The sequence below is a fragment of the Panthera leo genome, chromosome B1 (assembly GCF_018350215.1).
Source record: "Panthera leo isolate Ple1 chromosome B1, P.leo_Ple1_pat1.1, whole genome shotgun sequence".
Classification (NCBI taxonomy): domain Eukaryota; kingdom Metazoa; phylum Chordata; class Mammalia; order Carnivora; family Felidae; genus Panthera; species Panthera leo.
The window spans coordinates 146,508,210-146,532,659 of record NC_056682.1 but is presented as its reverse complement, the minus strand read 5'-3'; the positions used below and the strand labels follow the sequence as shown (position 1 = coordinate 146,532,659).

Below are 24,450 nucleotides of genomic sequence, written 5' to 3'. Positions count from 1 at the left end.
TTTTTTAAACAAACTGTGATTTATTTATACTCCACATCAATAAAAAAGAACAAACTATGGATACACAATTAGTACACAGAAATCAGTAGCATTTCTTTACACTAACAATGAAGTCACAGAATGAGAAATTTACAAAAACAGCACCATTTACAACTGCACCAAAAAGACTAAAATACCCAGGAATAAACTTAACCAAAGGTTAAGGCATAGGTGAAAGACCTATACTCTGGAAATTATAAAACACTGATGAAAGCAGTTGAGGATAACGCAGATAAATGGAAAGATATTCCACACTCATGGATTGTAAGAATTAATATTGTTAAGATGTCTGTATTACCCAAAGCATTCTGCAGATTCAATGCAATCCCTATTAAAATACCAACAGCATTTTTCACAGAACTAGAGCAAATAATGCTAAAATGTGTATGGAACCACAGAAGACCCTGAACAGCCAAAGCAATCCTGAGAAAGAACAAAGCTGGAGGTATCACAATTCCAGATTTCAAGATGTACTGCTAAGCTGAAGCAATGAAAACAATATGGTACTGACACAAAAATAGGCACATAGATCAAAGGAACAGAATAGAGACCCCAGAAACAAACCCACATTCTTATGGTTAATTTATGACAAAGGAGGCAAGAATATCCAGTGGGGAAGAGACAGTCTCTTCAATAAATGATGTTGGGAAAACTGGACAGCTACATGTAAAAGAATGAAACTGGACCACTTTTTTACACCATATAAAAAAATAAACTCAAAATGAATTCGAGACGTAAACGTGAGGCCTGAAACCATAGAAGTCCTATAAGAGAACACAGGCAGTCATTTCTCTGACATTGACCATAGCAATATTTTTCTAGATATGTCTAAGGAAAAGGAAACAAAAGCAAAACAAAACAAAACAAAACAAAACAAAAAAACAAACTATTGAGACTAACCAAAATAAAAAGTTTTTAAACAGTGAAGGAACCCATCAACAGAACAAAAAGACCACCTACTGAATGGCAGAAGATACTTGCAAATGGTATGTCCAATAATAGGTTAATGTCCAAAATATGGAAAGGTCAAGTTTATAATCCTATCATATAGAATCAATATTTTTAAGACATAGAAATTATTGCCAATTTAAGATAAATTATGACAGAACAGTATTTGCTATCCAATACTATGAATGGGACAGTGTAACTCCTAACACCAATATAACATTATCCAAGTTATATTTAATAACATGGCATATTTTGCATTCAGATAAAATTGTTGGGCCATTCCTAATGTGAACTTCCACTAAATACACTAATTTGCTAAAATAAAACTATTCTTAGTCTAACAAATAAAATACACAGAGGAAAGAAATATTGTTATATTTACATTTTAGCCATATAAATACATGTCTATTATACATTCTCCCACATAGTACTGATCGTATGGAAGCAAAAAACTCGAGTGTATTTTTATATCTTCTGCTTTTGTAAACATATGAAATAGTTTTAAGAGCTGCTTTAATGCATTGTTTTCTAACATTTCTGACACTTATGGGTCAGTTTTGGCTGATTGATTTTTCTCATCATTATGGGTTGTATTTTCCTATTCCTTTGCATACTTGCTAATTTTGATCAGATGCCTGACACAGTGAATTTCACCTTGTTGGTTGCTGGATGTATTTGTGTTCCTATAAGTATTCTTGAGCTTTATTCTTGGATGCAGTCAAATTACCTCAAAACAGTTTGGTCCTTTCTCAGGTCTTGCTTTTAAGATCAATCAGAAAGGACCAGAGCCACGTTCAGCTAGAGCTAATTATTCATCGCTACTGAGGGAAGCCCTCTCTGTGTGCACTAGCCAATGCTAGGTCAATTAGGAGATGTCCCAGTCTGCAGAGTTTGAACAAGTATTATTCCCAGCCCCATGGAAGCACGGCCACAGTTACCGCTAATCCCCTCAGGTGGTTCTTTTCCAACTTTGCATAATTTCCTCACATATATGTGCTGATTAGGACTTGAATGAATACTAGAGGGGAACCCCTTCAGATATCTTCAGGATTCTACCGCGTGTAGTTCTCTTCTTATAGTTTGGTGAACTCTGGCCACCTTCATCTCCCAGACTCTCAGCTCTGGCATCTCCACTCCAAGTGCCTGTCAGGCTCACCCTGGTTGTCCTTCCGTAAGATTCAGATTAAAACCCCTCTAGGAAGTAAACTGGGGTAACACTGAGGCTCACGTCATTTGTTTCTCACCTCTTAGGGATCCCTAGCCTTCACTGTCAGGTATCCGGTACCTTGCAAACCGGTGTTTCATATTTTGTTCATTTCTGTTTTTTTTAAGCAGGGGAGTATATCTAATCTTTGTTATTCCACCATGGTCAAGAGCAGAAGTTCACTTAATTTGGTTTTGCTAAGAACATATGGTAGTTTAGAAACTTGGATTTATAGGCATGTTACTCTGTAATAGGACTTAGAATTCTCTCTAGCAATTCAGCTTTCCCCAAATAGCTTTCTACACACATTTACTTGGACTTGTGGAATTAGCAGTGAAATGCTCAGTGTAAAAACCCTGACAACACTCTTTTAATTAAAAAAGAAATCATACTCTTCTAAGACATTAAATCTCCTTGAATATGTCCTTGCAACATAGGATATCATATGTAAGCAAGAGATATTTAAGGTTGAGCAGCATTCAGTAGATCTCAAAAAAATATGTATATTCTGTTCACCTTACTCCTAAAACAATGTGAACTCCTCTGCCCATTAAAAGCTGGCTGATGAAACAAATACATGAACTATATATTCTTCAGGGAGTGTCGTTCACCTATGTGAGAGAATGTTAAAAATTACCCAAGGAAAATTCATGGATATTCTTTGCCAAGGACTTGGGAGTCTTAATTACAACCCTATTTTCACTTTTATTTTCAAGATGAATAATACATGATGAACTGATGATTTCTTTTAAGCTAGTAAGAAAAATCTCATATGGTAATAATACCTGTGATTTTCCTAGCCAAGATGAAACTGTCATAGTTACACTTTCATATAAAAACTCTTGTTATGATCAAATGAAATGTATCCTAAGCTGACCGAGGGATTTCCCTCAGGATAGGGTAACTAGGAAGAATGTGTGTGTGATCTTTAGAATTTTCCCTTTTCCCCTCACTGTGGGCATTCTTCGTCTATAACCATAATAGATGTGATCAGAAATAATATATGGCCATAGGCATGACTGCATCATACAATATGAAGTAAATTCTGCACTTTCCTCAAAAAAAAAAAAAAAAAAAAAAAAGCTGGCTGAGCCAAGAGGTACTGTAAATGTGTTTATAGAAGGAAACTGACGTCCAAGAGTAGATCCCCTACCCCCCAGAATGCTGCTTGTTACTTAACACAAACATGGAGAGAAATAAAAAACAAAAAACAAAACTAAAACCTTAGCAAACATAGGCATCACCTTATAGTCCAAAGAACGCAATGTTTGAAATATTCACTGAAAATGTTTTGCACTGAGTTTTATAAAGAATTATAAACTAGGTTTTTAAAAACATCATATTTAGATGAGAGAAAATTGGGGGTGAACTGCAGGAAGTCATGTTACAGTGGTGAAGGCAAGAAGTAAATCCTTTAAATCAGGGCTCACTGTGGGACATTTCCTAAAATCAACAACAAGGGCCTCAAGAAGCGGATAAAACTGCTCACTCAAAAAAGAAATCACCTTATGAACAGGAAAATGAGGCCTTTTTGCATTTTTAATTCAAAAAATCTAAACACTTGTGTGTTAAGCTCAAATCAAGGAATGGCATAGTTGATGGGTTAACATAGATGTAGTGAAAACATTTAACCACTGACTGTGATCGAAGCCAATAAATACCGATATTTTCTTCAACTATTAGATGGGAAATCCAGACAAGTCTGTTTCTAAGTGAGTGTGAGTTGATTCCATCTCAACTCATTCAGTAATTTTGAAGATCTAATAGATTGGTAATACAAAAAGAAGCCTCACAAAATGGAAACACTAGGATTATTATCAAAGTCTCATTACCTCTTTCCCTCCTGCCCTCTTTTCCTTCCTTTCCTCCCCTTTTCCTTTCTCTGCTCACTCTCTCTTTATTTCCTTGCTCTCCTCCTTACTTCCTTGCACCCATCTGTTTCCAAACATTTCTTGAGCACTTTTTAAGTATAGAATCTGACCTAGCCTCTAGGAATAAAAGGTGAATAATCTCAGTTCTTGTCGTTGAGGAAGCCAAAGTGTAATAGCAGTGGAGAAAGATATATAAACAGATACTTTAATACAAGGTTAGTAGGTAACTGGAGAACCAACTTACTCTACTGGAAGACATCTGAGAGTATTTCAACAGAGGAGGTGATATCTGAGCTGGATTTTAAAAGACACACAGATGTTAGATATATGGAGAAATAGAGAGCACCGTTCCAGGCAATGACACACGTGCACCAGACCAGAAAAGAAATTGGGGGAAGAGAACTTCAAAGGAGATGGAACAAAAAGTAAGTGAAGATTTGTGTTGAGAGATGTGGTCACTAAGGGAAGCTGAAGCGAGATCATGAAGAACCTTAAATATTTTATCCACAGGCTTAGAGCTGAGTTTGCTGGGGTGGTTCAGTATCATGCCTGTTATCCTGACATAAATAGGAGCAGTGTTTTCTTTTACTGTCAGATGTGGCCTAGTTTGAACAACAAATCAGGTGGGCCGCTTACTTATAGGCCTCTTGATATCAGAATGGGATTTTTTAGAAGGAGGGCTAAAGCTATAGAATTCTCCTTTGTGCACTTCAATTCAATGGCAACAGAGAGACTGTAATAATAGGCTTTCCACGCTGTGCTGCAGTGATCTTTCCTGGTTGTGCAAACAGGGATGGTGAATAGGATCATTTGGCAGTCAACATCCATTCCAACCTCCTTGGGTTGTCGACATCTGCAGAAGTGGGGAACTATGTGTCCCAACGTGCTTGCAGCCAGGATTCCAGGTGAGAATTCGGTTATGTCAGCTAGAGTGAGTTTTGGATTCAGGAGCGGCAGGTGTGGTTGGGGAGATACTGTGGGACCACAGTCTAGGCATCCTAGGTCTAGTTGTTGGCCGTGTGGAGGCTGTGAGGAGAGTGCATAGTGAGCAGTAGTGGCAGTTTGCTGTCCTGGGAGAAGTCTTGGTCCTTGGAGTCCAAAGGTCCAGTGGCAGCTCCCTCATTCTCCCCCTCCCTGGCCTGGGCCGCAGCAGCGGCTGCCCGGGTGGACCAATCTGCTGTATCATTCTGAGAACTAGTCCAGGAGCTTAAGCCTGGAGGCCACTCCTCCAAACCTTCCAACAATTTAATGCACACCTAATTCTTTATATTAAATCGTTTCATGCTTAAAATAGCTAGTGTGGTTTCAATTTCCTGGAACTGAACCTTGACATATATATGGTAAGTTATTTAACAAAACCGGGCCTCAAATCCACAGCCATGTAGTAAGAGGGCTGGGCTATTCAATGATTTGCAAGACCTCTCCTACCTGGAAAATTTGCTTTTGTGATTCTGTAATTTTGTGAAGTTTGCCTAATCCTCCATTTTTCCTCTCTTGCAGCCCTCAGGAACTGCTTCCAACCTGGCTTCTAGCTTACATTTCCATATAACTATTTTACTAAGATCGCTATGAGTATACTTTCAGTAGTCAGAAAATGCGCCAAAAGTCATAGGATGCATATCAGACACTCATTCATTTAACACACATTTATTGATTACCTATTAACACCAGGTGCTCTTAAACAATATTTTACAAACTCCTTGACCTAGTCCAAGCATTTGTTTAGACAAAACATCCCTGGAAGTATATTTTGTCTCTGTCTTGTTTGCAATTTGATAATAACTTTCCTCCCCAAACTCTCTCCCTTCTCTACCCCTCTCCATTCAGGGCTTCAGTCAGTGTGCTATTGCTTCTTTGTAGAAACTGACCTGAGTCAAATCAGGATTTCTTTTCCCTTGTCTCTAGACCACTATCTCTATTTCCAGCCCATTTTGTTGTCCTTAATAGGGTGAATCATCACACATTCTCTTCACTGATGTAGTCTTTCAAATCCACATTTTATTCCTCTCCACTCTTTTTTAAAAAAAAAAAATTAATGTTTAATTATTTTTGAGAGAGACAGAGAGAGAGAGAGAGAGAGAGAGAGAGAGAGAGAGAGAAAGCGTGAGTGGGAGAGGAACAGAGAGAGAGGGAGACTCAGAATCCAAAGCAGGCTCCAGGCTCTCAGCTGTGGGCACAGAGCCTGACATGGGGCTCGAACTCACAGACTGTGAGATCATGACCTGAATTGAAGCCAGGTGTTTAACCGACTGAGCCACCCAGGCACCCCTTCCTCTCTACTCTTAGTGTTCTATATGTCTCTTCAGGTGGTCCTTTGCTGGATCCTGTGCTCCTCACCAATTGGCTGAGAATTACCCAAAGCCCTTTGTTTACATATTCCCTTGGATAAATCATTCAGTCATCCAGTTTTATTTATTTTGAGAGAGAGAGAGAGAGAGAGAGAGAGAGAGAACAAGAGCAGGGGATGGCAGAAAGAGAAGGAGAGAGAGAATCCCCAGCAGACTTCGTGCTGCCAGGGCAGAGCCCGATGCAGGGCTCGATATCACAAACTATGAGATCATGATCTAAGCTGAGTCAAGAGTCAGACACTTAACCGACTGAGCCACCCCCGCACCCCAGTCATCACGTTTTAAAACCTTTTTAATCCTTAAGTCACATATCCTGAGTCATAGAACATTTCTACATTGCTGTTCCAGTGCTTTCTAACTATTATTATTCTTAAAGTATTAATTTATCTCAACATGGTCATCCTTCAACACTCTTCTTGTACTCCTCTCCAGGCAATCAAAACTCTGAAGTCATTTTTACTTTCTTGCTTAACAGGTCATTCCCAAATTCTGGTAATTCTTTCTACACAATATTAGACTTGCCATTCTATCTACAATTCCGCATTCAATATCATGCCCCAGGTTCTGTATTGGTCTCTTCTCTTTCCCTATTTTCTGTCTACACCTATATCCTATGTTTGGCCACTTGAATTATCTCCTTTAAATGTTAGCACAAGAGCTTTTGGTAGTCAAATTTCCTTTCCTCATGAAATCTAAACCTTTTGTCAGTGGCCAAACTTTTCACTACCTAAACTACGTATCTCCTATTGTAGTCTGGTTTCATTTTTTTCTCAAGAAGAGTTAACCTAATTGTCATTACACAGTCTACCCATCTCTGCCATATTACTTGTTTCATCAACCTGGAATGTTGTCCACCTGAACTAAAAAATATCTCCAAAAATCCTTAAAGGCACTGATCAAAATGTTTCCTGTTCAAGGATCATTTCATCTGACTCTAATTAATAGCAGTCCTAGAGGACTTTCTACTAATGTTTGTAAAGCCAAAGCTTAAAAAAAAAGTCTTGAAGGATAAACTTATGTGCTGTTTTTTCTCTTATTCAATGAATGTCGGAGTAAGTCCTTGGTAAAGCAAAGAATAGTCATAGATAATACAACTCACCACAGCATGTAAGTGCACATAACAACAAGCCTGAAAGCTAGGTATACATTGCACAGTATCGGTTATAGTTCTGTTGTTCTCACACAAGAAGCATATGCTATATGAGAATTATTTTGCCTTATCCTATTTACTTTGGAATTCTTTTTTTATATTGACTCCATGGTATTGCAGACAGAGGGACATAAAGGCTCTTGAATGTAGAAAAGTTTTGTGATTAAAAAACCTAATAATTAGTGATTGCATCCATTTTTTGTAAAGTGGGGAAATGTGCTTTTTAAAAAAAGTAGTCCAATGAGCTTGAATACATTAAGAGATCAATACACGTTTGTTAAGTAAATGAGTGGGCGAGACAACAGGTAAGTTTTTTGAGTTTAAAGAAAATGGGGATAGAAACAGATCATAACCTATCAGTGTGTGCACAAAGTAGAAGAATGGAGAAAAAAAACATAATAATTGTTACTGAAGTTTCTGATAGTTCTAGAAATGAAAACACCAAAGAATAACTGGAGACAAGTTATACATCCAGGAATAGGCATACAATTAAATAAATTGTATCTTATAATATACACAGAGGTATACACTATAATATTACATGATGTTATAGTTCATGTACATATATATGTCTAACATAGTTAGTCCTCATTATTTGTAGACCTTTATATTTGTGAATTTGCTTATTCAACAAAATTTATTTGTAACCCTGAGGTTAATATTAGCGGTGTTTTCTCAGTCATCTGTAGGCATGCACAAAGTGGCAAAAATTTTTTTCAACAAAGCAAGAAAAGAAAACAAAAAAATAATTATGATTTATATGGGAGAAATAAATCTGTCACTATTTCCAGATAACATGATTATGTTTTTAGAAATCCAAAAGAATCTACAGATCAACTATTAGAATTAATAAATGAATTAAGCAGGTCACTGAATACAAAGCCAAAAATATCACTTGAATTTTATATATTAACAGCAAAGGATGAGAAATAAAATTTATCAATAAAAAATAATACCATTCAAAAGCGTATAAAAAATCAAAGTCTTAGGCAAATTGAACTAAGATGTGCTAGATCTCTACGCTGAAAACTATGATCATTACTTACAGACAATAAACTGCAGAGTTGGAGAAAATATTTGCAATACATATCTGACAAAGTATTCATATCCAGAATATATAAATACTCCTACAAAATAATAGTAAGACAGGCAATTTTAAAAGTGTTCATTTTGTGCATTTCACAAAAATAACAGTCTAATAGCCAACAGGTGTATATAAAGTTTCTCGACATGTTTAGATATCAGGAAAAACAAATTAAAGCCAGATAAAACATACCTGCTACGATAACTAAAATTAGATCTAATAAATAAAACTTAATCCCAAGCTTGGATAGGACTTGAATCAGTTGGAACTCTCATACACTGCAGGTGGGAATGTCAATAGTATACTACTTTGTAAAGCATTTAGCATTATCTACTGAAATTGAATACATGCATACTCTAAGACACAGCAATTCTACTCCTGTGTAGAAACTAAACAGATATGAGTGCTTATATGTATTCACCATAGTACACACACAAGAATATTCATAGCTGTTTATAATAGCTAAAACTAGAAAGTAGATTGGATGAATAAATTACGATAAATTTGTGTGATAGAACAGTATAGGGTAATAAAAAATGAACAAATCGCTACAGCATGCAGCAACGTGGATTGACCTCTTAGAAGTAATATTTAATTTTTTCTATGTTCATTCATTTTTGAAAGACACAGAGAGACAGCGCACAAGCAGGGGTGGGGCAGAGAGGGAGGGGGACACAGAATCCAAAGCAGGCTCCAGGCTCTGAGCTGTCAGCACAGAGCCTGATGCAGGACTCAAACTCACGAACTGCGAGATCAGGACCTGAGCAGAAGTCAGACGCTCAACTGATTGAACCACTCAGGCGCTCCTAGAAATAATACTAAGTTAAAGAAACCAGACAAAAAATAATAAATACTATATGATTCAATTTATATTATATATACTAATTTCATGAAAGGCCAAAATACACTGTATCAATAGAATTCAGAATGGTGGTTACCTTTGATGGGGTACCTTTGATTACCTTTGATCTCCTAGGAGATCATACAAGGGAAGGTTTGAGATGGTGGCCATATTCTACTAAATATGTAGAGTGGTTACTTTTGTAAAAATTGAGCTGAGAACTTAAGACTGAATGTTACTGTATGTGTATTATAGAACAAGACAAAACTACAATAAATAAAACAAGTTTTCAACATAAATCTATTCTATCACATGTTAATGCCTTGTTTGACACAGTATAGAAATATGAAACTTGGGAGAACATAAAAAATCTCTGAAGGATGTAATATAGCAATCTAAATTGATGCAAAATAATTTATGCAAGAGTGCCAAAAGACCTCCCACAAAGACTGCCTTCTTTCCTCCCCAAAAAGTGACTTGATAACAAAATACTTTAAATCAAGCCACACAATGTAGTTCCTAGGGGGTGGAATGTCTGGTTAACGTAAGCCTAGTAGAGTACACAGGACATTTGCCAGATTTTTGTCAAAGAATGTCTATGAGATCATTCTTCACAAGGGCTCCCCTCCATATTCCTGACATGATATAAACTGCTCTGGTATTTATGTATGCTGGACACTCCTTTAGTATACTTTATAGGTTTTTAAATAAAACCAGCTGGCACTTGAGCTAACCTTGAGGGGAAAAACAAAGATTTCTCTGCAGCACACTTGTGTGCATCAGAATCACCTAAGTCTTAGGGTCTCCATCCAGACATTTTACAGCACTTGGTTTGCAAAGGGCCCTGGAATCTGCATTTCAAGAAGCACTCCAAGAGACCCTGGGTCAAGTGGTTTGGCTCATACATTTATGGTATCCTGGTCTATACTATCATATCAACTATTCATTTTCAGTGAATTTGCTTATTTCAAAAATATAATGTCTTCTCTCTATGTGAATTTCTTTCTTCTTTCTATGTGAAATTAGTATGGATGATAGAACTTAATGCAATAAGCTATATATGTCCTTTTTATATATGTCCTATTATAAATCCTTTATCTGTTAGTTAGATTTCATCTTTCTCAGTCACATCAGTATAACAACATTAACCTATTAAATAATCAAAGAAGGAAAGTAACTGAAATAATGCTTTTCCATATTAATTAATAATTATTATATGCATAGAATGACTTGTTGCTATGTAAACTATTATTTTTTCTTAATGAGAGGCAACTCAGACTTGGACCAGAGCTATCTGAATCTGCTAACACATAAATTCAGGATTAATGGAATTCAACCATTTAAAAGGCCAATGTGCACTATTAAAATATAGAAGAGAAATTATAAAGTGAATTTACCTAGGCAAATGAAAGACAGAGGTGAGAAGCTTTCCAAAAGAAACAAAAAGAAAAGAGAAAAGAGAAAACAGTAAAAAAAAAAAAAAAATAGAGAAAAATCTGACAAAGACTAAAGAGACTAGAGAGAAATAAATAACCTGCAATTTAAATTGGGTAGTGACTAGATGAAAATCAGAACATTGTGGTTGTTTTACGTGAGAGAGCAAAACCTTACTAGGAACCCATGCAGAGAACATGGTAGAAAATAGAAAGTATAAAATTCAACAAAATTAATTTTTACTGCTGGAAAAATAATGTCTTAAATAGGAACTAAGAAAAAACAAAACAAAATCAAACAGTAAACCGGGTTAGTATTATTCATATTATGAGCCTTGGGAAATGCCCTGACTTTTTGCTTCTGCACCAATATGAAAAGGAGATACCATGCCTGAGACCCACCCTGGACCTCCAGGTACCATCACGCAAATAATGAATGAAGATTAGTGAATTGTTTTGAGTTTCTCAAGATACAATGTATAGTTATTCAGACTATTGTGCTTTTGATTTATACCAATTAAGTGAGTTAACATTTTAATAACATTTAGTATCATGAGCATGAAAAATTAAGCAAAAAATATAGTGTAATATACTATGGGGAAAAGGCCAAATAAAAAAAATACATACATAGTTGCTAAATCTTTCAGTGAAAGAACACAATTACTTCTCCCGTGACCCCCCCCCCCCATATTGCTACTGGATACCATTTAAATCTGAAGGTGCTAGAAACACAAATAATTTATTTGGTTTAATAATAACATTATTGAGGATATCACAGCAATGCTGATAAAATACATACTACCTACCAAGCACCTAAAATGTTAATTAAATGAATATACACTCTAACTATTAGCAATTATATCAATCTTCATCCATGTTACCACTCTAATACAACAAACACATTATCAATCAATTATCATCATGGGTAAAAACAAAATAGTCTTTTATCTTTGAGAAGCTTAGAAAATTAGTAAGCCACAGTGAAAGACTGAGTATTATCATCATTAGGATTAATTTATATATATATTAATAATTAATATATAATTATATATAATTATAAATTATATGCCTACTTTTTATTACAGAATTATAAAGACAATTATTCTAAGGGGAGGAGGACAGAAAAATGGGGCAAATCATTATCCCGACTTCCAATGTGGAAATGGCAATTGCAGCTTGCTGATCTCACCAAGTTATTTACATGGGATGATTATTTTTATTTATTAATTTACATTGGAGGATGATTGGATGTCCAATCCTTTTTTTCACTAGGGTAAGACTATAGATAGAATCACTCAGACTGCCTTGATGGCCTTTGCTTTTATTTATCCCTGAAGAGTCCATGTATGTGCTACAATTGTATGACAATGCCTTATGCTATCAATGGATTTTTTTTTCCCCTGAATTTCCTACTCTCTGACAGTGACCAATAGGGCAGTCACAATGAAGCTTAAATCAAGCAATGTTGTAGAGTGCTGAAAAGGATATACATGCTCAACCTGAAAGGCCATGGTCTCATAATCCTACAGGACTTAACAAATGTCAAAAAGAAACTTCTTTTTAAAGACTTCCGTCTTCCTAATTTTTGACTGCTTAATATAGCAAAACACTTTGTACAAATACAATTATCTGCTTGAATGTCTTCATGCAAGTGAAGATATCTTTCATGAGAGACTGAAGAATGTATGTTTTTTTGTTGAAATTTAGTTTTACGCAAATGAACAAGCATTACCAAAGAGAAGAATGTCAGTGTTTTTCTGTATTATGAAATGCATAGACACACACACACACACATACACACATACACAACACTCACACCAGATTAAAAGATTGCAAAATATTTATATTTTCCTTATTGGCACCTCCTCGACTTTCATGCCTAAGATATTTTCTTCTGTTGTTTTTAATACTAATATTTAGATTGATAATAAAAGATTGCTAATGGAACTTTTCTTTCAAAATGTATTTTAAACATAAATACTATCAAGTACCTCTATGTTCCCTCTTTGGTATAAAACAAGCATATTCTATATTTACTGCAATGAAAGATTTGTCTTCAAAATTCTAATTTTATTTTTCTTTATTTAATATACATCTCATTAACAACAAAATTAAAACTTTATTGTCTAACTCCATTGTAACAGTTTTCATATATTAACTTAATTAATCTTCAGAGCAACCATATGAAAGACTATTGTCTCCATTTTAGAGATGAGTGAAATGAGCCACAGATACAGCAAGTTGCCTAGAATAACACAATTAAGCAGAAATGCACTGTGGGCAAGTCCACAGTGATGTATGAATGAATACAAGGTATTAATAAACATGAAAAAGTTCATAATACAGACTCGTACATGCATGTACTCACAGGAAAAAGAGAGTAAAAGGATATATAGTAAAAAAAGAATTTATTTTTTAAAATTGTTTATTTTCCCCCAGTTTTGAGTGCTATTATAACCAGAAAAAAATCAGTAAATGCTACACAAAAGAAAACAAATGGGCAAAAAGATTTATGTGCAAATTCTCAAGAATCTTATGTAATATACACAAGAACATATGCTACCTCAAAGAAGTTGGTTTTTTTTTAACTCAATAGCACTTTAAAAGTACATCTGCCTTGCACTTTCTATAGATACTTAAGTTTCTGTTTGTTTTGCGCCCCCCCCCCCCCACAGTTCTGCAAACTTGTTGAGGAAATGACCATGATTCATTCCCATTTGCATCCACTGTGCCTACACAATACAAGGCCTGCCACGTGTAGGGAGGCATTCAGTAAATGGTGGCTGAGGAATTTCATACTTGTGGGAGCAAAAACACTAAGAACAATACTATCTTCTACCACATAAGAACAAAATTGTCTCAGAGGCTAATAACTACCAGATATGACCTCATAATTGCATAAAGATACACCTAGCTGGGCGGTCATGAGGAAAGCAGGTTATCAGGTTCAGAAATGAGAGACATTTCTAGCACAGCTGGAAAATCACTCAAATTCCAACCTCTTTGTATTTCTGCTGAATATTTTACTCATATTTGACGACCCCTTTTTAGAAAACTTTCCCACACAATGTCACTCATGTTTCCCATAAGTTTTTATGCATGCCTTTATTATATGTATAATAGAGCTACCTTATAGTATTATTTGTGACTATTTTATTTGACTGCACTTGAAGCTCCGTGAAGGCAAGAAGTGGGCCAGTATACATCAGGACTACTGCACACAATCTTGCAGGCTGTGCACTGCACAAGGGCACCATATCTAAAGAGATGCGATAAACATCATGGATATCATAGATTGGAATATTTGTATCAACAATTTTCTGGTGGGTGACAATAAAGTTTCTTTTTTTTTTAAGGTTTATTTATTTTTCACAGAGAGAGACAGAGCATGAGTGGGGAAGGGGCAGAGACAGAGGGAGACAGCATCTGAAGCAGGCTCCAGGCTCTGAGCTGTCAGCACAGAGCCCAACGCAGGGCTCAAACCCAGGAACCACAAGATCATGACCTGAGCGGAGCTGAAGTCAGATGCTTAACTGACCGAGCCACCCAAGCGTGCCAACAATAAAGTTTCTTGAAGAAAATGTCCTTTGTTTTCTTATATTCAAAGGTCCTAGAACATAAAAGGTACCCAAAAATTTTTATATAAATGAATACACCAAGAACTGTACCATTAACTAATGCACAAAAAATTAATATATTGGTTTTATCTTTCAAGCTGACATATGAGGAAAGTAAATTCGATATGATAGATAATATAGATTAAAATGTGATAAAATTAAGAATATTTTGGCAGTAAATATTAATGAATTTTATGGTCTGAAGACATATAAAGCAAATTCTCTCTAAAGTAAATATTGTAAACTATATCACTATACCTCAACACTAATGCTACCAACAGGGGAAACCGAGTTTAGGAATCCTCCCTGTCTCTCATAGGGCTTATAAGCTTTAATATCATAAAGCATGATAACCACTGCTATTAATGCTTAATACAGGTTTTCACTTTCAGATATTCAAGGGCACTGTACCCAAGATATCTGTAAATAGGACAAGAGGCATTCAAACAACAATGACAAAATAGCCTGTATTTCTTGGCATTCTACTTTCATTTAATCAGTACTTTCTATTTGTTATGTATAAATGCTGAGGACTAGCATTTTTTAGGCAGATTCATATCACCAAACTTCTTCTTTAGCAAGATTATAGCTTTTCGTTATTTTGATATTCACTGTTGGGTTAGGAGAGAAGATACCACTAACCTAGATGATGTGGAATTTTTAAATTTAATCCAGGTTGCCAGAGGTATAATTAAATCCAGGTTTCAGGGGGTCCCTGCTCTGAATGAAGGGGCACATCCAGCTTTCCCAAGCTATGCTCTTTACAATTCCTTTTAGCAAACTCGCTTTGCATTTAAATGTATAACATAACATATATTGTGAATCTCAGCAAGGAACAATATAAATAGGTTAGAATTTCCAAAAGTGATGAATGGCATCAAGCCACAAATTTGGGAAACATTATAAAACTCAAGGGAGATAAACAGAAAGAAAACCAGACCACGGAAGTGAAGTCCCAAGCAAAGGGAAAATTGTAGAATCAGTCATAAAGAAAAAGAAGTATCACTTTCAAGGGAACAACAATGACTGGCAACCTGACTTCTCACTAGAGATGATGAAAGTCAAAAGGCAGTAGAATTGTATTTTTTAAGTGCTAAAAGAACATATTCTATTAAAGTAACCTTCAAAATTAGGGAAAAATAAAGTTATTCCCAGATAAGTAATACTGAAATAAACAACCAAAACTATTATCAGCAGACCCACAGAAACAGTTATGCTAAAAGCCATTCTTCCAACAAAAGGAAAGTAATATCTGATGAAAATTTGTAAGGAGAGGAATGAAGAGCACCAAACAGAGTGGATAAATAAAACATGAATCATCATCGATTTGGGGGAGGGGGTGTTGAAAAATATATGTAGAATTAAAAACATACCACAATAATAATCCAAATGTTGGTAGGGAGTAGCAAATGGAATTACATTGTTCTGAGATTCTAAAGTATCATAAAGTATCAAAAATTATATTAGGCTATAATAAGTAAAGTCTGAATATTGTTATTTTAGTGTAAATGCTAAGAGAATATAAAAGAATGTTCATGTAAATAGCTAAATGAAGGTGTAAATGGAATAATAAAAAAACACTTGAGTAATTCAAAAGAAGGCAAAAAAGTGGAGAAAGAGGAAGACAAATAGGAACAAAAAAATAGGAAAAAAATCAGATGGGAGTTATAATCCCAAATATACCATTAATTACTGTTCTGGGGGTAGAATTGTGTCCCCTCCAAAAGATGTATTTAACTCCTAAATGCTGGTACCTGTGAACATAACCTTATTTTTTTTAATGTTTATTTATTATTTATTTTTGAGAGACAGTATGAATGGGGTGGGGCAGAGGGAGAGAGAGAGAATCCCAAACAGGCTCCATGCTGTCAGCAAAGGGTCTGATGCAGGGCTCTATCCCACAAACCATGAGATCATGACCTGAGCCGAAATCAAGAGTCAGATGCTTAACCAATGGAGCCTCCCAGGCACCCTTAAACATAACCTTATTTGGAAGTAGTATGACTGTAGACTTAATCAAGTTAAGACGTGGTCATATTGAATTAGGATAGGCTCTAATTCAATGACTGGTATCCTTATAAGAGGGAAATTTGGATACAGACACACAGGGAGAACATCATGTGAAGGTGGAAACAGAGTTGGGAGGGATGTGTCTACAAACCAAAGAATGCTAAATATTCCTGGCAACACCAGAACCAGGAGAGAGGAATTGAATGGATTCTCCCTTGGACTCTCCAGAAGGAACCGATCCTGCTGACTCCTGGATTTCAGAACTCTAGCTACAGACTACAGTCTAGAACAGACTACAGAAGAATAAATCTGTGTTTTTAGACTCCCCAGTTTGTGGTACTTTGTTATGACAGCCCTAGGAAATTAATACATTTACATTAACTGGATATTGAATATATATTTGAATTTAAAAACAAAGATTGTCATACTGCATAAGAAAAACAAAATTTAAAAAGTGGCAATATACTGCATGCAGGAGACATACCTTAAATACTAAAGAAGGGTTAAAATGAAAGGATGGAAAAAGGTACACCAAGAAAACACTAAAGAAAATAAAGATGTAGTTATACAAATATCAGATAAGCTAGACTTTAAACAACGAGTTTACTTAAAAAAAATAGTTTATAAGATTCAAAAAATTTCAATCCACTAGGAAGATACAGCAATTAAAAATATATAGCAATTTTAAATTTACACACAACTGATTACATAGCTTTATAATATATAAAGCGGAAACTGACAGAAGTAAAATGAGAAAAAAACCTTTAGTAGATAGTTTTAACATAGTAGATAGTTTTAATACAACTAACACTAAAGAACAAACAGATTTACAAAAGCAGTACATTTCTAGATGATATGAACAACACAATTAACAAAATTGACTTGGTAACAAACAGAGCTGTATCCAACAATGACAGAATTCACATTCTTTTCAAGTCATCATGGAACTCTTGTCTATTGCTGGACCATATGCTGGGCCATAAAGCAAGTCTGAACTGATTTCAGAGAACTGAAATCATTCAGTGCCATCTCACTTCCATAAAATTGAACAAGAAATCAAAAGCAAAATGACAATCACAAACCTCCAAATGTGGAAATTAAACAATATATTCATAAACCACATGGTGCAGAAGACATCACAGTGAAGACTTAGAAAATATTTTGAACTGAATAACAGCATATTGGAATTTATGGGATGCACATAAAGCTGTACTTAGAAGGAAAATTTATAACCTTGAATGCCGAAATTGGAAAATGAAGAAAGAGTGAATATCAACTGCCTAAATATTCATCTCAAGAAGTTAGAATAGGAAAAAAACATTAAGTCGTTAAACTAGATAAAATAGAAAAGCAGAAATAAATAAAAACAAACATACAATAGAAAAAAATCGACACAGCCAAAAATTAAATCTGAGGAAAGAATGATGTTCTGAGAAAACTTCTATGAAGATCTATCAGAGAGAGACAAGACACAAATCCCAAATATAAGAAATGAAAAAAGAAATACCTTGATAAATCCTTAAAATCCTTTTTAATCCTTACGATTAAAAAAATCATAAAAATAAGAGGAGATCATGAACAACTTTATGCCAATAAACTTTATAAGAAATGAACAAATACCCTGAACAACACATGTTACTAAAAATGATACAAAAAGAAATAGAAAATGTGAATTGTACTCCATCTATTAAGAAAATTGAATGTGTATTTAAAAACCTATCCTGAAACTCTAGGGATTTTATGGAAAAACTATGAAAATTAGTAACTGAATTTAGCAAGAAAGAGGAATATAAAGTCAACATAAAAACCATTTTTCTATATGCCAGAAACACACCCAAATTTTTAAAAGATAGAATTTACAATGGCATCAAAAAACATCAGATGACCAGGAATATATCTAACAAAAGATATGCAATACTAACATACTGAAAAGAATAAAATGGTATTGAGAGAAAAGAACTAAATAAGAAGAACAATTAACTGTGTTCATAGCTTGGAAGACTCCTTTTTACAAAGATGTCAATTCTCCCTAAACTAATTTATAGATTCAACAGAATCCCAATAAAAATGTCAATATTTTTTTATGAAAGCTAGGAAATTTTTTTTTAAAAAACAGAGCAATGCAAAGGGTCAAAAACAGCCATGGGAATCCTTAAAAAGCAGCACAGACTTGAAAAACTTACACCACCACATATCGAAGTCTATTAGAAAGTTAAAACAGTCAACATGGAAGCAAAGACTAACAAAGAGCCCAAAGTAAAGAACAGAGTCCAGAACATACCCACAGACGTGTGATCATCCAAAATACAAGACAACGCTACCATGAAATGGAAGATGAATGGCTTTTCTGTGAATGTTATTAGGTCAACTGGACATCCATATGGGGACAAAAAGGAATCTTGAGCCATACCTCACATAAAACACAAAAATCAAAAGGAGATGGTCTAAAATCTGAATATGAAAGAAAAAAACAGGAAAGCATTTAAGTGAAAACACAGACCAACTTCATGACTTTGAGAGGCAAAAATTCTGTAAGAGGCCATGAAAACTCTACATTAACTCCATGTAACATATGTAAAATGGAGTGACATATAAGAACATATAAAACTATATGTAAGACTCCATGTTAAATATAGGAAAATTCTGCTACATCTGATTTTAAGATCTGTTCATCGAAGTAAGCCCCAAGTGTAAGAAAAGATATTTGTAATATATACGTATATGTATTTGTGTGTGTGTGTGTGTGTGTGTGTGTATCTGAAAAAGTACTCCTGTGTATAAAGAACTCCTATTCTTCAAATCAATAACAAAAGCATGTACTCCAAAAGAAAATTGTATAAAACACTTAGGCAATTAACCAAAGTGGATATTCAAATGATCAATAAACATATGATAAGACACTTAACAGTCACCAAGGAAATGTTAATAAAAACCAGAATGAGATATCACTACACACCTCCAAAATGACTAAAATTAAAATAATAGTAACAATAACAACAGTACAAAGCATTGATGAAGATGTGGAACAACCAGATTTCTCAAACACTTCCTGTTAATAACCTATATTGATAAAGCCCCTCTGAAAACTGGAACTATCTATTAAAGCCGAATGTATGACACAGAACTTTCACTCCTAGGCATATATCCACCAGAAATCTATACACATGTGCATGAAAAATATGCACAAGAATGTTCATAACAGTCCTATTTATAACAGCCCCAAATGGAAACAACCCAGTCCATTAACAATAAAATGGATAAAGAAATTGCAGTATTCCCATGCAATGGAAAATTAAACAGCAATAAGGATGAATGACATAGCACTACAAACATACGGATGAATGTTAGAATATAACTTTGAATATAAACAATCAAACACAAAAGAACTATATACCATATGATTTTGCTTATTCAAAGTTCAAACTCAGGTAAAACTAACTTATGGTGTGCGAAGTAAAAATAGTGGTGTGAGAAGTATCTGGGGTACTGACAATGCTGTAGGTCAAATACAGTGTTGTGGCATATTCATGTAAAGACTGAAGTTTCCACAACTTAATGAAGACTATGCAAGAATAAGCATATTGCCCATTTCTTCATTTACCCAGACAGAATGTGGTAAAAAGAATCTAAAAAAAAATAAAATAAATGTTTTCAAAGCCTATGGCTATGTTAGCAATAAAAAAAAAAAAAGTGTACACTCCATAAGTTATTCTATATTTTTTTCATTTTGATAAAATTAAAAACATGTATTTAATAAACAACTGAGCAGCAGCCTTTCTGTTCTATTGCATGTTTGGGAATAGTTTCTCTCTCTCTCTCTCTCTCTTTCTCTCTCTCTCCCTTTTTTGGTATAGAATTCCCTATTATTATTTTCCTGCTATGCTTTGAATCATCCAAGCCAAGAGTTGTTTTTAGCATTAAGCAGCTAACCCAGAAGCAAAGAAAAACAGTCACAAGAGATTATCTCCTTCAGGACTGTTCTAGAATTATTACACATATGAATTATTTAAAAATTGGATAATTTTATGTGGCAAAAGGAAGAAGAAAGTTATAAATAGAAAAGAGTAAAAGATGTCACTAATTATTAACTAGGCAATATGAAAATAAACGCTTCCATAAATAGATTTTTATATTTTTTCCTTACACTAAATTTTCTTCCACTTCTGTTTCTTCCATCCTGTCCACATTGGTGGATTATTTATTGCTATTTCAGTTATATATTTCAAGAGAATGAGGTGACTGATTATATTTTTGCATAGTTGCTTGGTTTAAAATGCTGTGAAAGGAATTTATTTTTAAATTTGAAAGCTGTTACTATGACATTAAAAAAATGACAACAGAAATGACTAGCAAAGAAATACTCTAAACATCTTTAGTTCTAGTGATTATAATTATTTAAGACCTCTTGCCCGTAATCCAAGCAATTACTACCTTCAAATGAAAGTAGATATTTCTAAGAAACCCCAAAAGCTACTACCTGAGTTTTATTGTTCTGGTTCTCCACTAATGTCTTACGAAATGTTTGCCATATCTCACAGGTTACTACATGAAAGGAGATCATTGTTTATAGTCCCAGTTCTGAGTCACTAGCCCTGAAATGTTTCCTCCCACTACATTTCTTGATCTAGACCTTCCTGGCTATCTATTTTATTACCCTTTCCCCTCATTTATTTCATTTCTAGCATTATCTCACCCCTTAGACTTTTGTACTAGGCACTGTCAGTCGCACAGCTATGTAATCGGCTTCTGGCAACCTTGAGTAAATACTCTATTTTATCCCTGTGAGTTAGCAGATTGGCCCAGCAAGCTTGTTTTTACCACTAAGGAATTACCTCCCAAGCAGCTAATGCAGTTCTGGGGATTTGGTCCATTCAACACTACAGATATTTCTTGAGGGCCTACTACGTGCCCAGAACTCTGCCAGCTGCTAAAAAGAAAATGATGAGTAGAACAGAGAGTCTCGGCCCTTTGAGAGCTTTGATGGAAAAGACAGAGCTTAAACAAGTAAATACACAGATATATGATCACAGACTATAATGAGTGCTGGGAAGAGAAAGTACTTGGTACAAGGGTACTCCGAGGGCATATGATGGTTGGCCTGGCCCAGTCTGCAGGGTCAGGAAAGGCTTCCAAGGAAGTGACATTCAGCCAAGATCTAAAGAATGATAATTAGGCAGGGAGCCATACCAGGCAGGAACTTGCATGGCAGGATGAGGAATTTGTGTTCATGAAAGGGAGGAACTTTCTTTTGAAAAATTATTAATTAACCAAAGATAAGGGAAATGGGGAAAAACTGACATTTTAAAAGAGAAAACTAAATTATATTCTAGTTCAAGGATTGTTTCACTGCAAAAAAGAAACCTAATCACTCCTCAATTTTGCCGAGTCTCAGTGCCTCCAAAAGAGAAATTGAAGAAGGACCCAGAGCTGTGATCAAGACATAATGTGGCATGAAGTTCTATAAGGGAAAATACAGATGACAAAGGGCAAAGTTGTAAAGTTAGGTATCAATTTATAGGAGAAGAAGACAGGGTCAAAATGCCAGACATCAGAATTATGGACAGCAATAGAAACACAGAAGAGGTAAGTTTAAGGTGGACATAATGTACAAACTGGCAGAATCATAATCATGAATGTTGTGTACCTGAAACTAATGTAACACTGTGTCAACTATACCCCCCACATTAAAAATAAATGATTTTTTTTTTGAAGATGGATATCTGGGGCATCTGGGTGGCTCAGTCGGTTAAGCATCTGACTTCAGTTCAGGTCATGATCTCACGGTTTGTGGGTTTGAGCCCCACATCAGGGTCTGTGCTGACAGCTCAGACCTGGAGGCTGTTTTGGATTCTGTGTCTCCCTCTCTCTCTGCCCCTCCCCAACTCATGCTCTCTCTCTCAAAAATAAGTAAACATTAAAAAACAAAAGTAGGGGCGCCTGGGTGGCGCAGTCGGTTAAGCGTCCGACTTCAGCCAGGTCACGATCTCGCGGTCTGTGGGTTCGAGCCCCGCGTCAGGCTCTGGGCTGATGGCTCGGAGCCTGGAGCCTGTTTCCGATTCTGTGTCTCCCTCTCTCTCTGCCCCTCCCCCGTTCATGCTCTGTCTCTCTCTGTCCCAAAAATAAATTAAAAAAAAAAAAAAAAAAAAAAAAAAAAAAACTTTGAAAAAAAAAAAATTTAATAAAAAACAAAAGTAGACATCAAAAGAGGGCCATTAGGTAAGATCAGAGTTTGAAGGTTTTAAATATATATACTCAAATATATATAACAGGTTATATGTAAGTGCTATATACTGTTAAATAGAAGTAAAACGCAAAATGGAGTTAGAACAATTTCATTCACAGTGCCCTATGCAGGGACAAAAATATATTTACACAGAGAAATAGAATGACACAACAGTTCTTTTTCCACTCATCTCTGCTTTAGGTTTAAATTGGACAGCTCCTGGGCTTCACAGATATTATCAAGAGAGTATCTAGCATTAACACAGACTACACACAATTATTCCAAATTAGCCTGGACATTTGATAAATATCCATCCCTGTGGAGGCAGAGAAGTAAGGTGGACAGCTCCCTAGACTTGAGTCCCGACAACATCTCTGAGGGCCTGAGTCACTGAACCTCTAACAGTGAGTCTCATAGCAGAGAGTACATTATGATCATCTGGAAGGCTTGTTAAAATGCAGGCTGTGTGGCCCCACCCCCATAGTTTCTGGCTAGGTGGGTCTGGGTTGAAGTCTGAAAAGTCCATTCCTTGAGAGCTTGTTTGGAGGTTATAGCAGGGGAGTGCAGCTACTCATATGCCCTTGATTGAGGAACAAAGATCTGTCCTCCTCTGTCCAGGAAGGTTGTCCTCTTTGACTGAGCATGCAGCTTTGGGAGGGATGCACATGGAGGAAGGGGACGCCCCCCTCGCCAGCCAGATCAGCCTAATCAACCCTGGAGATCAATGCGGTGACAGATGTTGCAACCAGATCGCCCTCACATCCTGAAAAGTGCATTCCTAACCAGTTTCTAGGTGAGGCTGATGCTGCTGATTTTGAGAACTTCTGCTCTAAGGGTATGTTTCCTTATCTGCAAAATGAGGGTATTATTGCCTCTGAGGCCCACTCCACAGAGTTGTTGAATGAAACCAGTTATGTCCAATAAGGATACAATGTGTTTCATATTTTTCTTATATCTCACTGCAAAGGAAGATATCTTTGAATGACTGAATGCCTACATTTGATTAATAAAGTGATTCTATGTGAGTGTAAGAGAGTAATGATCAAACACCTAAGAATTCTTCCTAAGTAGCATTCATTTAAATGACATGGATAAACAGGAATTCAAATAGTAAGAGAGAGGAGGACTAGGGAGTGGAGTTAGGTAGCTGGTATATATTTTTTAAGTTTATTTATTTATTTTGAGAGAGACTGAGTAGGGGAGAGGTAGTGAGAGGGGGAGAGAGAGAATCCCAAGCAGGCTCCATACAGTCAGCACAGAGCCCGACGTGGGGCTCAAACCCACAAACCTTGAGATCATGACTCGAGCTGAAGATAAGAGTCAGATGCTTAACCGACTGAGCCACCCAGGTGCCCCTATAGCTGGTACTCTTAACATGATCTTACTAGATATTAAAATATTAAAATGCTTCCATACCGATTAGCAAATAACTGCTGTCTAAGTAACTGCTGTCAGTGCCATCCCCCGAGCACTGCAGACCCACAAAGGCATCTAAGAAGAAAATGGCTGACACAGCAAGGGACTGCCACCACCCTGCCTCGGCACCTGTGCCAATGCCTCTTCTGACTGGCGTGTGCCCATGACACACTGATAGTTACATGCTTTGAATATCACCCTCAGAAAGGAGAGGGGATGAGATGACTGACAGCCCCTTGAAGACATATTTCTAGATCATTCCATTG

At 35.8% G+C, this 24,450-nt stretch overlaps 1 protein-coding gene across 7 annotated transcripts in view; it reads right to left on the bottom strand.

Moving 5' to 3' along the window:
• The window catches only part of ADAMTS3 (ADAM metallopeptidase with thrombospondin type 1 motif 3), a 259,971-nt gene that overhangs the window by 75,921 nt on the left and 159,600 nt on the right, over positions 1-24,450 (bottom strand). The gene's annotated exons all lie outside the window — the stretch shown is intronic.